Source organism: Thermobia domestica, chromosome 6 (genome assembly GCF_964235325.1).
Source record: "Thermobia domestica chromosome 6, izTheDome1.hap1.1, whole genome shotgun sequence".
Lineage (NCBI taxonomy): Eukaryota > Metazoa > Arthropoda > Insecta > Zygentoma > Lepismatidae > Thermobia > Thermobia domestica.
This window is the reverse complement of record NC_137459.1, coordinates 154782914-154798979: the sequence shown is the minus strand read 5'-3', so window position 1 is coordinate 154798979 and position 16066 is coordinate 154782914. Positions and strand designations below refer to the sequence as shown.

General features: G+C 34.3%; 1 long non-coding RNA gene across 2 annotated transcripts in view; it reads left to right on the top strand.

Moving 5' to 3' along the window:
* LOC145688276 (uncharacterized) overlaps positions 1-16066 on the top strand; it is a 458780-nt gene that overhangs the window by 52451 nt on the left and 390263 nt on the right. Inside the window, exon 3 of one of the 2 annotated variants that reach the window (XR_014131863.1) lies at positions 392-516. The exons of the other annotated variant lie outside the window; for it this stretch is intronic. This is a non-coding gene — a long non-coding RNA (uncharacterized LOC145688276). The remainder of the gene's footprint in view (positions 1-391; positions 517-16066) is intronic. 2 annotated transcript variants of the gene reach the window in all.

The window sequence follows — 16066 nt, the reverse complement described above, 5'->3', positions numbered from 1 at the left end:
AACGAGTGTATAGTCACAGTAAAACTTCTGTTATTGTATGGAGAGTACGCAACGAATATTATAAGTGAAAGACTTAAAATAATCATGTAGTGAAAAAGAAAAGACTCATTACATGAAAAAATTCATACGGACTCTGTTAACTTTGTCTCCATTTCTTATCTTTGCTCTTTTTTTATATGTTATTATAAATAGGAATAAGTGATGTGTGATAAGGTGTAACTATGGTATTCATAGTTTAGAACATTTCAGTTTTCTCCGTGTATAATGTATCATTGTTTTGTTAGAAGTAATATATATCTGGACATACAAAAATTGTTTCCAAGTAAAACATAGTGTATAAATTACGTAATTTGTTGCGAACATTGTCTTGGTATACGTTTACCTGTTTTAGGGATGAGAGAGAGAGAGAAAGCAGAATTTGCGTCTACACAATGTTAGTAACAAAAGCAACGAGCTAATGTTAGTAACTTCCGGAGATTGTCCACGACTGAAAGGTCTAGTAACTGTGTGACAGAGGTAAGTTAAAGCTATGGACACAAGATCATTCCCTTTTCCGTGGTTTAAAGATCGTAATCTTTACAAGATAAAGTGTTTCAAGAGACGTTGCGTGAACAATGAATGTCATTGTGTCACGCGCGAAATGAAATGACACGGCGCCGCCTAAGTGAAGGTTGTTTTATAGACTGAGTTCTTAGCAAGTGATTCATTGATTGGACATATATAAATATTAGATGACAGATGAGGAGGGGAAGACAATGAGAGTATGGCATGAAAAAGAAACATGTTGGTGGGATAGGGGTTGTATTTTACGGTTCATATTAGCGAAGCTGGGGAAGGAAAGGTAGTTTAAACAAGTATTGTCTACAGTTTGTCAACGGCAAGACATGTACGATAATTTTGCTTTTAAGATAGTGGCTCTCATGATGGGGTCGGAAGAAGTTTCCATTTGTTTTTCTCTTAGACTCGTATTTTCATTAGTCTCCACAAATAATGGGCTCATATATTGTTAGATTACATTACTACTTAAGAAGTTCTAGTCATATTTTTGCAATGGTCAATTGATTCATTCTTGACAGAGAACATTAATTTTCATTTGAATTGAGATTGAGTATCGTTTTAGGATTTTTACCTTGTAGGCGGGAGATTCCCAATTTCCTTTACAAACGATACTTTACGAAGGTAATAGTCTCTTATTCTTGATTGAATAACAGAATTATCGTTTTTAATCGTTACTAGATATTTTAAAGACACACTGTAGTTTTATTTCTGACCATATTATTTTTGTATACTTACAAAATATTTTCAATTATAAGTTTTCTACTTCAATCAAAGTGCACAAATTGTACTAAAGTCAAATTTAATAATTACGGTAGCTTATTTTCACTGAATGTTAAATCTGAGAGAGTAAACAGTTGGTAGAACCAAGAGAGAGAAAAAAAATGCACGCGATACTTGTGCCCCCTAACCCCAAAAAAGTCATCGCATGCACTAGACTCAAACGTACAACTCAGCAAAGAGAGTCCTTCACATAATCCTGGGTTCAGTCCCAGTATTGAGGTGCTTAGCTTCGAATGGAAACCCGACTAATGATTAAGACTATAGTTCAATAGATATGTTCCTTCTTTGATGCCGGAAAGGAAGTTAAACTCTATTCGATCTATACATATAGAAGAAGAAATGCTGACTGACTGATGAATGCCTAGGCCAAACACCTGAAGCTAGAAACTTGCAATTTAGCAGTGGGAAGTATTTGTGACGTAAAGTATCACTAGGGATAGCTTTTTTGAAATTTAATGTAGAAGAAGGAGGATATGGGAGTGCAGTTAATTATGTTAAGATGTCCATATCTCGGAAGTTCGGTGTATAGATTTTCATTTAAAATAATTAAAACGTGTTTGAGCATGTATAGATATTTGTCATAGAATAGAAGCAAAATGTGTGGGTATTTACTGTTCCCCACTATTTCACTAAGATTCTCACGCGAGGCGTGCGAGACTCTGAGAACAGATCAGTTCTATGTGAGAGGTGCGGAAGGCAGAATACAAAATATCGCCTGTAGTATTATATTACCGTTGGCTTTACAGAAGGAATATTGCTGACGGTGGAAATGATGGAAAGATGAAACGTTACGAATTGACGGAATTACTTTTTCATGATTAGCTAGAACGTGTGAGTTTTGATGGTTCTATAAAGAAAGAGATGGTTTTCACGTTAACGATAGTAGTATAGATTTAGTATCATGACCGTAAAAGAGATGCCGCGCCTTGATAAGAGATAGTTTATCGCTTGTTTATTTAAGGATAAGGGGGTAGTATCGAAGGAGGTGATGAAATAGGGTCAGGTTTTTTTTTTTTTTTTCCTGGAGATAGATGACGAAAGGAAAGGTTGAATGACCACTACGAAGGTCACAGTGGATGGTCCCTGTGCAGGACCACAATGGATGACCCCTGGAAATGGCCCCCATGCAGGAGCCATAGCCCCTATGCAGGACCCATGGCCCCTACGCTTCAATAGAAGCTTCCTATTAAAAAGATGTGAGCTTATTTTTATTGTTTTGTATGGCAAGCCATACTCCTTGCTAAAAAAGTGTGAGAAGATAAAAGGAAATGGTCCCTGCTTGCAGCTTATGTAATGGTTCGTAATATGTAAAATATTACTCATTGGTAAAAATATGGCCCCTGGAAATGACCTCAACCCATGGCCCCTGTGCAGGACCTATACGAACAGTATGTGAGCATATATAATTGATTAGAAGCTACATGCTAAAAAGGTGGGAGTAGATAAAAGGAAATGGTTCCCTTCCCTGGCCCCTGGAAATGGCCCCCAGGACCCATAGCCCCTATGCAGGACCCACACGAACAGTATGTGAGCATATATAATTCATTAGAAGCCACCTATTAAAAAGATGTGAGAATGTTTTGTATGGCAAGCCATACTCCTTGCTAAAAAGGTGGGAGCAAATAAAAGGAAATGGCCCCTGTGCAGGGACAGTGAATGACCCCCAACCCATGGTCCCTGGAAATGGCCCCTATGCAGGACCCATACGAACATCATGTGAGCATCCCTCGACTTGAACAACGTGAAAAGTTAAAAATAAGCCCCTCCCCCTCCTACAAGTATACTATGAAAAGGGTAATATTTATTATAGCATTTTTCTTACTTGCGAGTTGAAGACTGATGTACATAGACGTCCTTCCTTGAGAGCCGATGAAATTGAAATGAACGAGAGAAAATTCGTTTGGCGTGGCTTTAGTGACGTCAAGATTAACTTTGTACCGTATCAGAATGATAAAAGTGATTATAGACTTTACTTATTTACATGAATCACAGATTACTGGCAATCATCTACAAACATTTGTATGATTTGAACTTAATGAGAACTTTGAATAACAATCACGTGCAAGGTTAAAAACCTTTATTATTGACAACCATGAGTGATATCTAACAGAGTTAATCATAGATGGATCACGAGTTTATGTGTCTAAGTTTAAATGATATTGACGATAGAGAAACCGATAATCACGAGAACTGATGGGTTATTGAACGCTTGCTTGCAATCATCTACAAACATTTGTATGATTTGAACTTAATGAGAACTGTGAATAACAATCACGTGCAAGGTTAAAAACCTTTATTATTGACAACCATGAGTGATATCTAACAGAGTTAATCACAGATGGATCACGAGTTTGTGTGTCTAAGTTTAAATGATATTGACGATAGAAAAAATAAACCGATAATCACGAGAACTGATGGGTTATTGAACGCTTGCCCTATTACAAACTGAACTTGTATTTGTAAATATATATATATATATATATATATACAATTTGGAAACGTTATTACTTAGAGATAACCAGAGAACGTCGAAAACATTTATTTTGTTATTACAATCTAATACGAGAAAATAAACTGTAACTTTAGAGATTAATGCCCCGAACTGAACAATTATTATTGTACGGATTCAATGTTCACAGTGAGAACATTGACCATGCCCCGCCTATATGCAATAAAGTACATGGACTTATGGGTAAAAAAAAAAATGGTTCCGCCTATACTAAATAAAGTACTTATATATAAATCCCTTTGCTTCCTTTTTCTATATATTATAATTGTTGCTACTGAGAGTGCCTTTTATAATAATTAATTGTGTGATTTTACGTGTGTGTGTTTGCGATTTTTAAAAAGTTTGGACGACCAGCGAAAACTGTAAGTTATTATTGTAGTTGATATATATATTCACACATATTCACTGACGCGCCTTTTGTACATTAATATTTAAACCTAGGGCTAACGAACAAATGTAAAATTGTAATTCACTTTAAAAGTATACCCACCACAGGCATTTACATTGAAACGTGAGAAAAAAGTGATTAATTGTAAAATATTTTTAGCATTAATGCCGCACCTATGTTTAAAATGCTATTCATGTTGCGCGCTTACACAAAGATTTATTTTTTAATTATAGCAAACATTTACGGAAATAATTTTAAAATGCAATTGCACCTAACACATATTGGTTACGCCTTTGTTATAATTGCACTTACGCGAAAGCGAAATAAAAATTACTGTGTTCACCTAGCACAAGCTGTTGGCACTTTTTAAAATTACACGTACGCGAACATAAAATAAAAATTACTGTGTGCACCTAGCACAAGCTGTTTGCACTTTTTACAATTGCACGAACGCGAAAGCGAAATAAAAATCACTGTGTTCACCTAACACATCTTGGCTGTACTTTTTAAAATAGCATGTACGCGAACATAAAATAAAAATTAATGTGTGCACCTAGCACATACTGGTTGTACTTTTTAAAATTGCACGTACGCGAACATAAAATAAAAATTAATGTGTTCACCTAGCACATACTGGTTGCACTTTTTAAAATTGTATGTACGCCCACCAACTTACATTTGAGAACGCGTTATAAAATAGTTTGTGTTATATAACTTTTGCGGACAAATTAGTTGCCTAGCACAAAAATTAAATTGCCTATTTATTATTAAGCTAAGCTAAGATGGCTATACTTCCTAATGCGCCTTTACTTGAAAACCACATTTTTTTTACTAAGCTATTGTAACGTAACCGTTGCTAACGCGCCTTTACTTGAAAACCATATGGTTCCTTAATAAACTAACCTAAGCTGGATATATTTGCTAACGCCACCTATGGTATCGTGACCGTCGGTAACGCGCCTTTATTTTAATGGAGCATTATTCACTTTTGATAATAATGTATAAAATAATTATTATTTTGTTTTAACTTGTTGCTACGCGTTTGCTAATACTGAATAATTGCTTGGAAATGCACACCGGCTTTGCCCTCCCCTAAACCACTTGGTTGCGCGTATGCTTTACCCTGCCCCGCCCACATAAATGCACGCACCCACGTTTTTCACATGTACACCGACTGCTACATGTTTAGAACTAATAAATGTAATTATTGTACACATGCTTTCGTATAAATGCAAGTATTTTTCCCGAATGGACTTGAACTGCTACACATTAATATTAATAATTGTATGAATGCTTCCGTATAAATGCAAGTATTTTTCCCAAATGGACTTTTACTGCCACGGGTTGAACTATTTTTTGTACGAATGCTTTCGTATAAATGCATGCACGCATGGACACCGACTGTTACACATTAATATTAATAAATGTATGAATGCTTCCGTATAAATGCAAGTATTTTTCCCAAATGGACTTTTACTGCCACGGCTTTAAAAACTAATAAATGTAATTAATGCACGCATGCTTCCGTATAAATGCACGCATGCATGGGCACTAATTGTTACGCTTTTAAAATTAATCACTGCTATATTTTTATGCATCTACAATAACAAATACGCAATATAATTGATTTTAAAACACGGAAAACAACATTAGCTTACGATCGGCTAACATTCACATGGGTGAAATAGTGTAGGCCACCATTATTTGCTTAACGCACATAAGAACGAATATATTTTCATAAGTATTCATAAAATAAATGTAGAAAAAAAGATTATTAATTTGAAATATTTGATTTTTAGTACATACTAAATAATTTAATGCTAAAAATGATATTAAACTTACCTTTATATATAATCTTCTTTAATTACATCTCTAATCCACTTTTGAACTTTACGTATTCTAATAAACGCGTGGACAGGAAGTGACTCAACTTCCTGTAGCAGTGTTGGTAAATCTTAATACTTTGTGTTTAGTTAGAGAATGGTAATGGAAGATTTTTGATTTAAAGAGATTAATAAATAAGAAATTATTATGAAATGGGGAATTGTTTTTGGTATACTTTATTTACAAGTGCGGAAAAAGTATATGTATTGCCTAGTTTGTAAAATAAAAATAAATGAAAATGCTTTAGGTCATTTTGTATTGTAGCCTGTAGGAATATGAGCCGATTCACTACCCTTTATGATATTTAGACTGCAAAACACAGATTATAATGTAACACATTTGCTTATTTTATGGATTTTGCGATGGATTATTTACGCAAACTAGAATGCGAAGACAATTTAGTAAGACACAATGTGATAGTAACAGACAACTTACTAAGACACATTGTATTAGTCAAAGACTATGAAGTAAGACACAATGTGTTAATGAAAGACTATTTAGGTGGTAATCAGGGGTTAGTTACGGAAGACTAAAGATAATCAAGGGGTAGCTACGGAATACTAAAGATGGTCAGCGACTATTTAGGGGCTAATTAGGGTATACTAAAGATAATCAAGGGGTAGTTACGGAATACTAAATATGGTCAGCGACTATTTAGGGGATAATTAAAGGCTAGTTAGCCCATAGTAAGGATAATCACGGAATAATCAGGGGATATTAAGAATGCTTAAAGGGTAAGTAGCCCATAGTAAGAATATTAAAGGAATAATTAGGGGATAATTAAAGGGTAGTTAGCCCTTACTAAAGATATTGAAGGACTATTAGGGGATACTTAAAGGGTAGCTAGCCCATACTAAGGATATTTAAGGACTATTAGGGGATACTAAAGGTAATCAAGGGGGTATACTAAGAATATTCACGGACTATTTAGGGGAAAGCTTAATTATAGAGTGTGGAATGAGGACTTTTTTTGCGATACTTAGTTTGAGAATAAATATTGCGGTGGGGGCGCTGTACAGAATGAGGGCCTTTTGTTTTGGTATAGTTAGATTGAGAATAAATATTGCGGTGGGGCGCAGTACAGAATGAGGGCCTTTTCTTTTGGTATATTTAGTTTGAGAATGAATATTGCTGTAGGCTGCAGTACAGAATGAGGGCCTTTTGTTTTGGTATAGTTAGATTGAGAATAAATATTGCGGTGGGGCGCAGTACAGAATGAGGACCTTTTCTATTGGTATATTTAGTTTGAGAATGAATATTGCTGTAGACTGCAGTACAGAATGAGGGCCTTTTGTTTTGCTATATTTAGTTTGAGAATAAATATTGCGATGGGCTTTAGGATATTTTACATTTGGAACAAGGCTACATACAGGTTTACTGTTATTGGAAACACGTATAGAATGTGAATCGGAAAAAAATGCATAGAGACGTGTTGTTTTATGAACCCGTTTGCAGACGCCTTAATACTATACTGAATGCTTTTGAATAAGACCGCTAGGTGGCAATACTTACCACATGATTGCGTCAAAACATGCGTAAACTTGTTTAATGTAATGACATATATATATATATATAATATCTATTCCGTTTTAATATCATTTTATTGTACGCCGTTGGACGTAACGTGTTGTTTACCCCTGACTTATTACTAGTGCTAATAGTAGTACTGAATTGAAAATTATAACATTTAGTAAAAAATATTATTACTGTTTTACAGTGTGCAGTTGCAGAATAAACATTAGCGAGGCCATTTTTAACAGTTTTTGAAGAACAACTAAGAATTAGAAGGTGAGTGTATTTCATAATTATTTTTATTAATATATTTATTGAAAGCAATTAGTAACCAAGACTTTTTAAAACCAATTTAATGAACATTTGTTTAGCTGAGCTTGTTTTTTTAACCATTAATTATTTAACCAACACTTAGTAAACAAGACTTTTTAAAACCAAGTTCTTGAACATTTCTTTAGCTGACCTTGTTTTTTAACCAGTAATTAATAAACAAATTTCTTTTATAGTTTTTCAGAACAAGTTATTGATTATTGCCTGTTTTGCTAGATTTATGGTAGAACTCAAAATCTTTTCTTTTTTTTGTTTTAGATGGATTTCCTGTGTTCCAATGGTGAGTTCAATATGATTGATGAACTTTTCCTGCATGAAGTTTTACGCGGGCTTGATGACTATTCTCGTGTCTTCAGTACGTGGAAGGCGATAATGGAGCTGCAGCGATTAGGTCATCGAGCCAGTGTAAGATGTGAGGCTTTATTACACGCTCTTCGTGCTTTAGAAGGTAATGACCTTATACTTTTAAATCATTGCGTTTCAGCCGCCGATGTGCTTGAGTTATTTGTATATGGATTTTTTCGTAATAAGGAGTTTTACAATTATGCTCAAGACAGATTTATGTATTTAATGGCGTGCGGAGAAGGGCAAATAGATAGAATAAATAATACAGAGTTATCCAACTTTTTTGATTTTGGTTCGCGATTTGTTTTGGATGAATCTTTAATTCCATCTGAATCACCCATAACTGTGACCCCTCAAGAAAATTGTAACTTGAGTGATGAGGACTTGGCATTTTTAGATGGAGTAAATCTAAATTCCGATGAAGAACAAGAAGTGAGGAGATTGGTTAAAAATGTGGACGATGCTGTGGTTAAACCCACGCAACAAGTCCAGGGACAAAATCCTGTATACAATCACCCTTGTGTACAGGATAATCATGGTTATGGGGACCAATCTGATCCTCAACCTGGACCCTCACATGCTCCTGACCCCGTGTTTGTTGGATATGGGAGCATTAATGGGAAAAGTACAAATAGTACTGAATGTAGTACTAGTGGTAGTACTAGTAGTAGTGGTAGTGGAAATAATAATGAGGGGAAAAATCAGAGTAATAATAACTTCGAAGTAGTAAGAGAGAGCAGAAAACGGTTTCGTAAGTTTCATCTTACGGGCCATGAAATTGCGGTTAGACCGGTGGATAATGAAAGACGTATTGATAATCCACAGGCCTATATTGAAAGCTTATTTAATTTTGCATTAGAACATGTGTTATCTAATGCTCGCCCCACAGATTATATTGGACTGTACATTGATAGTAGCAATAGTAGAAATAACAAGTCTGTATATGTTCCATTTAGAAGAAAACCCAATTTTTCTGCTCAAACTGTCCTTTCCTCAGTTGAACGAGTTTTAAATTCAAATGAGGATTTCCTTTTGGGGCATGAGGTATTGTTTCGCTTCCATGTAGCGGAGAGTATGCATGGAAACGGAAGAAATGCAGCAAGTGCTGTTGAAAAGTATTCCAAACATCAAGATTATTTGGAAAAGCGTTTAATACGCATAGAAAACAATAATATGTACTGCCTTCCCATGGCAATTGTGTGGTGGATTACAAAGCACACCGCAAGTATCGAAAGTTTATATAAATTAAAAACAAGAGATTATGATACATGGGTTCTTAAAGCAGAAGTTCTCTGCGAAATGGCAGGAGTTGACGTTAAAGCAAAGGGTGGATGTGATTTTAAAGACCTGGATTTGATACAGTCATATTTAAGTGGTGAGTATCAAATTGTGGTGTATGAGGAAGATGAAAATAATGACCGGGAATATATAGTACGTTACCCGGGAGAGTATGCAGAGAATAAAATCTTTATTTTCTATAGGAGAGGTGACACTGTTGGCCATTTTGAACCCATTCCATACATTAAAAAATTACTTGGTAAATTGAAGTATTGCTATTATTGTTTGCAAGCATATAATGGGTTAGCATATAAACATAAGTGTGAAACTCAGTGTTCTCTTTGTGAATGCAAACACGTACGAAATTATGATAGTGATAAAATTAAATGTAATGCGTGCAATAGAGAGTTTGCTGAGGGTACATGTTTTCAGAATCATAAGAAATGTAATAAAGGCGGGAAATCTGTGTGTGATAATGTTAAGATCTGCAATAATTGTGGTATCATCTTTGATAACAGGCGTCGAAAATCAAACCATGTGTGTGGTGAACATTTTTGCACGACTTGTCGTAAGCATGTCGATATTACTCACACATGTTTTGTACAACGACAAGAGCCTGTACATACTGATAGGTTTATGTACATTGCATATGATATAGAAACGATGTTAAAGGCACCAAATGCGCGCGGTGAAAGGGAACATGTGGTAGTACTTGTATGCTGTAAGCATATTTGCCACAACTGTATGAATAAAGGTATCGATGAGTCCTGTAAAACATGTGGTGATAATAATGGAAATCGTTCGTTTTCTTTTAAGACAATGACGGACTTTATTAACCATGTTTTGGCAGACCGACCTGACTTTAGACGTATAATTTGTATTGCACATAATGGTAGCAGATACGATGGTCTTTTCTGCCTTAGAAATCTAATAGAAGAGCAGCATCTTATTCCTAATGTGGTAATTCAGGGTCAGAAAATTTTTAATATTAATATTGGTAATCGTATTTTCTTTAAAGATTTTTATTTATTTATTGGTTGTAAATTATCTAGACTTCCCAAAACTTTAGGCCTGCGCGGAAATTTAAGAAAGGGAGATTTCCCATATTTATTTAACACCGAGGAAAATCAAAATTATGTTGGTCCCTATCCCCCCATTGAATTCTATGACCCTGAAGGACGAAGCACTGAAGAAAAACAAGAATTAATAGCCTGGCACCAAGAACGTGCGGCAAGTGGCGAGGAGTTTAACCTCGAAAAGGAAATGCTGTCTTATTGCGAAAACGATGTTAGAATTCTAGCAGAAGCGATCATCAAATTTAGTGACATTATCGAGGAGAAAACGAATGGTTTGCAATGTTTCATGACATCATCCACCATTGCAGGTCTTGCAATGCGTACATATCGTACTTTGTACTTACCTGAAAATACTATTCCCGTAATTCCCGCGTTGGGTTTCCATCATAAGACAAAGTATAGTACTAAAGCTATGCAATGGCTTATGTATATGGAAAAACAATTAGGGATAGAAATCCAGCATGCTAGGAGAGGTGGGGAAAAGTATATTGGTAGGTACCAAGTTGATGGATGGCATGAGGGACTCAACGCTGCCTTCGATTTTTATGGTTGTTACTGGCACTCGTGCCCGCGTTGTTACCCTTTCAACCGTAACGACATTTTACATGACGCTCAAGACTCATGCAATACAATGGAAAAAAGATATGAACAAACAATGCTCCGCCGGAAGTACCTAAAACGTTTAGGTATAAACCTATACGAAATCTGGGAATGTTCTTGGGATGAAAAGGTAAAGACGGATAAGGACGTACAAAGGTTTATTAAAGAACGTTGTACTAGCCTGCCTGATTTCCTTATTCCCAAGAATTGTTACAACGGCGGACGCACTGAAGTGTTCAAATCTTTTGTGAATTGTACGGGTAATGAGAAGTTATGTTACGCCGATATAACTTCGTTATATCCATATGTGATGTCACGTAAGCCTATGCCCGTTAAATCACCTAAGATACATACGGGGCCGGACTTTCCAGATGTGGAAAGTATTCATGGTGTAGTAAAATGCACTATTTTGCCCCCGAAAAACTTGTATTTTCCAATTATTCCGTATGTGGCTGGAGGCCGATTACTTTTTGGTTTATGCCGGACATGTATGGAAGAGGAAAACACTGATGATTGTACTCATAGTGACAATGAGTGTGCTATTACAGGTACGCTTTGTACTCCAGAGTTACACCTGGCTCTTCAAAAAGGGTACAAAATACTCGATATACATGAAATATGGGAATTCGAACTCATGGATCCTGAAGAGGGGAATTCAGGTGGTTTGTTCGGAACTTATGTGAATTCCTTTCTTCAGATGAAGCAGGAAGCCTCTGGTTTTCCTGCTTATTGTAAAAATGAAGGAGACAAGCAAAAATATATCGAGGACTATTATGCCCATGAAGGCATACAGTTAAATTATGATAACATTAGGACGAACCCGGGATTGAGGCAATGTGCAAAACTTTACCTCAATTCATTATATGGCAAATGGGGACAGCGCACTGATATGTCACATAGTGTAATCGTTAGTGACGAAGTTACGTTCCTTAGGTATTTAACGTCGGCAAGGTATGAAATTCAAAGTGTGGTCCCAATTAATGATGATCATTTAATTATCACATATAGAGATAATGAAACTGAAAATGTCCCACTGGAATTTTCAAACGTTATATTAGCTGCCTTTATTACTTCGTGGGCTAGACTTGAACTATATAAATTACTAACGACTGTAGGACCAGACAGAGCCATTTACTGTGACACTGACAGTATTATGTATATACAGAAAAAAGATGAGGAACCTTTGTTACCACTTGGAAACTATCTGGGTGATCTAACAGATGAAATTCCAGAAGGTTGGGAATTTACAACCTTCTACGGTCTAGGTGCGAAAAATTATTGTTATAGGCTAATTAATGCCAATGGGGATGTTCGGCACATACTCAAAATTAGGGGGATAACACTAAACGATAGGACCTCTCAAAAAATTAACTTTGAGAGTTTCTATAAATTAGTGTCTGGACAATTAGAGTCCACAGTAATAGAAAACCCAAATAGTATTGTGCGTAAACCAGGGTTCCGTATCTTTAGTCGTACAGAGACTAAGACACACCGTGAGGTAAATAAAAAACGTAAACGTGTTGACGAAGATGACGTGACTGACGATATACCAATAACAAAACGTGCGACTTTACCTTACGGATATAGGCCCACGAACGAGTAAATGTGACTTGTGTGAATGTTTTTTTTTCTTTTTTAACCAGTTCGTTTTTTATGGAAACTCTGCTTTTATATTCTTTTGTTTCTTTGGAAACTGCCTGTTAAAATTTCCAGTGGAAAGTCGTTAATTATTTGTTGGACTGCTTCTTATAGAAGTGCATTGTTAATTATTTTTTTCCTTCGCTTCTTATAGAAGCTCGTTGTTAATTATTTTATTGTTCTTTCGCTTCATTAGAAGCTTATTGTTAATTATTTATTTGTTTGCTTCTTATAGAAGTTCAGGACAATCGTTGATTGTTTTCTTACAAACCTCTATCTCTTTTCTTTTTAAATGTGTGAGTGTATATAAAGCAAAAGCTCTATTGCATGCATTCATTTGAGTACAACATGTTAAAGTTTCAACATCCCTCTACCATTTTAATTGCGGGTCCATCAAGGGCAGGAAAAACATGTTTTGTAAATCGATTACTTAATGAACGTGATCAAATGTTTAGTATAAAATTTAATGATATTGTTTGGTGTTATGGTGCAGTAATACCAAACCTGGATGCACATGCAAAAATACGTTTTGTAGAAGGGATACCTGACATGAATAATTTTGAAATTAAAGAAAATTCATTATTAATACTTGATGATTTAATGTCAGAAACTAATGGCGATGTTGCTAATTTATTTACAAAGTATGCACATCATAAAAAGTTGACTGTTATATTTATTATTCAAAATTTATTTCCAAAAGGAAAACATGCACGTGATATTAGTTTAAATGCACATTATATTATAGTATTTAAAAATCCTCGTGATAAATTACAAATACAATATTTAGCAAGGCAAATTATGCCTCGATATAGTAAGGAAATTGTGAATGTATTCGAAGAAGTAACACGTGAGCCTCACACTTATTTGTTATTTGACCTAACCCAAAAAACAAACGATGCATTGCGAATACGTACAAATATTTTTCCTAATGAAATTATGCATGTATACGCCAACATAAAAGACATGCATACAGAAATTTTTATTTAGTTGCTATCAAGATGTTGAAGGTAAAACAACACTACAACACGCTCCGTGCTCTGTGCAAATGCAAAAATACAAAACGGAAACAAATTTTACAAAATGCTTCAGGGGATTTAATAAGAACAATTTCTCAAGTAGCTAAAAACACAATAAAAGGAAACATCCCTTTAAATCCTCGTCAGAAGCAACGATTACGTAGACATAAAAAGATCTTGCGCGCTTTATCTCAGCAGCGTACTGCATTAAAGAAAAAGAAGAGGTTGTTACTACAGAAAGGTGGTGCACTTTTACCACTAATTTTGGGACCACTTCTAGCAGCAGTAGGCAGTAGTATTTTTAGTCGATAATTATGTCAGAATTACGTAAAATGATTTTAGTTCCTAAAAATGCAATACATGAAATTCAGTCCAATCTTAAATCAATAGATTCACATCAATCACGTTTAGATGAAGAAATGAATAATATTTTAAAACGTCATGATATTAGTGTACAACAAAAATGGAAATTATATCAACAAGCTTTGCATCGTTACTTACAGTATACATCTTCTTCTTCTTCACATAAACCTATTACATTACCTGTTATTCAAGATGAACAAAAAGAAGAAGAAAAATTATCATCACTTGCTTTGCAACAGGATAACAATACTTCTATTTTACCATTTGTATCAGACATTTTACATTCAGTACCAAAAACACTACGTAGGAAAACAGATCTATTATTAAAGCAGTTAACAAATTCTGATAAAATTCAGTGGGATAAGTCTGGCATAGTCCGTATCCAAGGAAAAACAATACCTGGTTCAAATATTATAGATTTAGTAAATGATGTTGTTCGTACAAGAAAATATTCAAGAAATCCTATAGGTATTTATGAATTTAAAAATTTATTAGAAGATCTTAATGTTCCTAAAGAATTTATTGGTACACCAGCATCAAAACTGAATACTAGTAGTAGTAGACAACGTATTCGTAAAATAAGAAAATCATCCAGTCCTAAAGCAGTATCTAATTTATTTAAACATTGGAAAGAGTATAGTATGTAAAAAAAAATGACAAAATTATCAAAAATATATTATGATTATTCAAATCCTAATTCTTTATCAAGTATACAAACATTACATCGTAAAACAAAATTATCTAAAAAGAAAATTAAAAATTGGTTAGCTTCTCAAGATGCATATACATTGCATGCACCAATTCGTAAAGTTTTTCAACGGAAAAAGTATTATGTTAGTGCACCAAATGAAACATTACAAATGGATTTGGCAGATATGCAAAACATTGCAAAGTATAATAATAATTATAAGTATATATTATGTTGTATTGATATTTTTTCACGTTATGCATATTGTGTCCCCTTAAAAACAAAGAAAGGTCCTGAAATGGTAAAAGCAATAAGAAAAATTTTAAAAAATTTCAAGTTACCCGTGTTTAATGTCCAAACCGATTTAGGTACAGAATTTTATAATCGTCATGTAAAACAATTGTTTAAAGAATATGAAATTAATCATTATAGTGTTCATTCTGAAATTAAATGTGCTTTAGCAGAACGTTTTATAAGAACGATAAAAGAAAAATTGTATCGTTATTTTACTGCAAAAAATACTTATCGTTATATTAATGTCTTAGATCAAATTGTCAATAATTATAACCATTCATATCATTCAAGTATTAAAATGGCGCCTGCAGAAGTAAATGATTCCAATGTGAATCAAGTGTGGAAAACATTATACGGAAATACAATAAATAAAAAGAATACAAGATGTAAATTTAGTCCGGGTGATTATGTTCGTGTTAGTAAGTATAAACATGTATTGGAAAAAGGATATTTACCTAAATGGTCACAAGAAATATTTATTGTCGATAAATGTATTAAATCTAATCCTGTGACTTATAAATTAAAAGATTGGAATGGAGAAGAAATTAAAGGGATATTTTATGCACAAGAATTACAAAAAGTAATTATAAATTCAAAAAAAACTTATCTTATTGAAAAAGTATTAAAACGTAAAAATGGGTGGATGTATGTAAAATGGTTGGGATATCCGTCAAGTATGAATTCATGGATTAGATCCGATTCTATTCAGTCTTCAAAATGAATTCAAACCTTACACATGACTTTTACGTTACTCTTCCTTCAAATGCCAGTAGTAGACTTTTTAATAATAATACAACAGCTTCATTT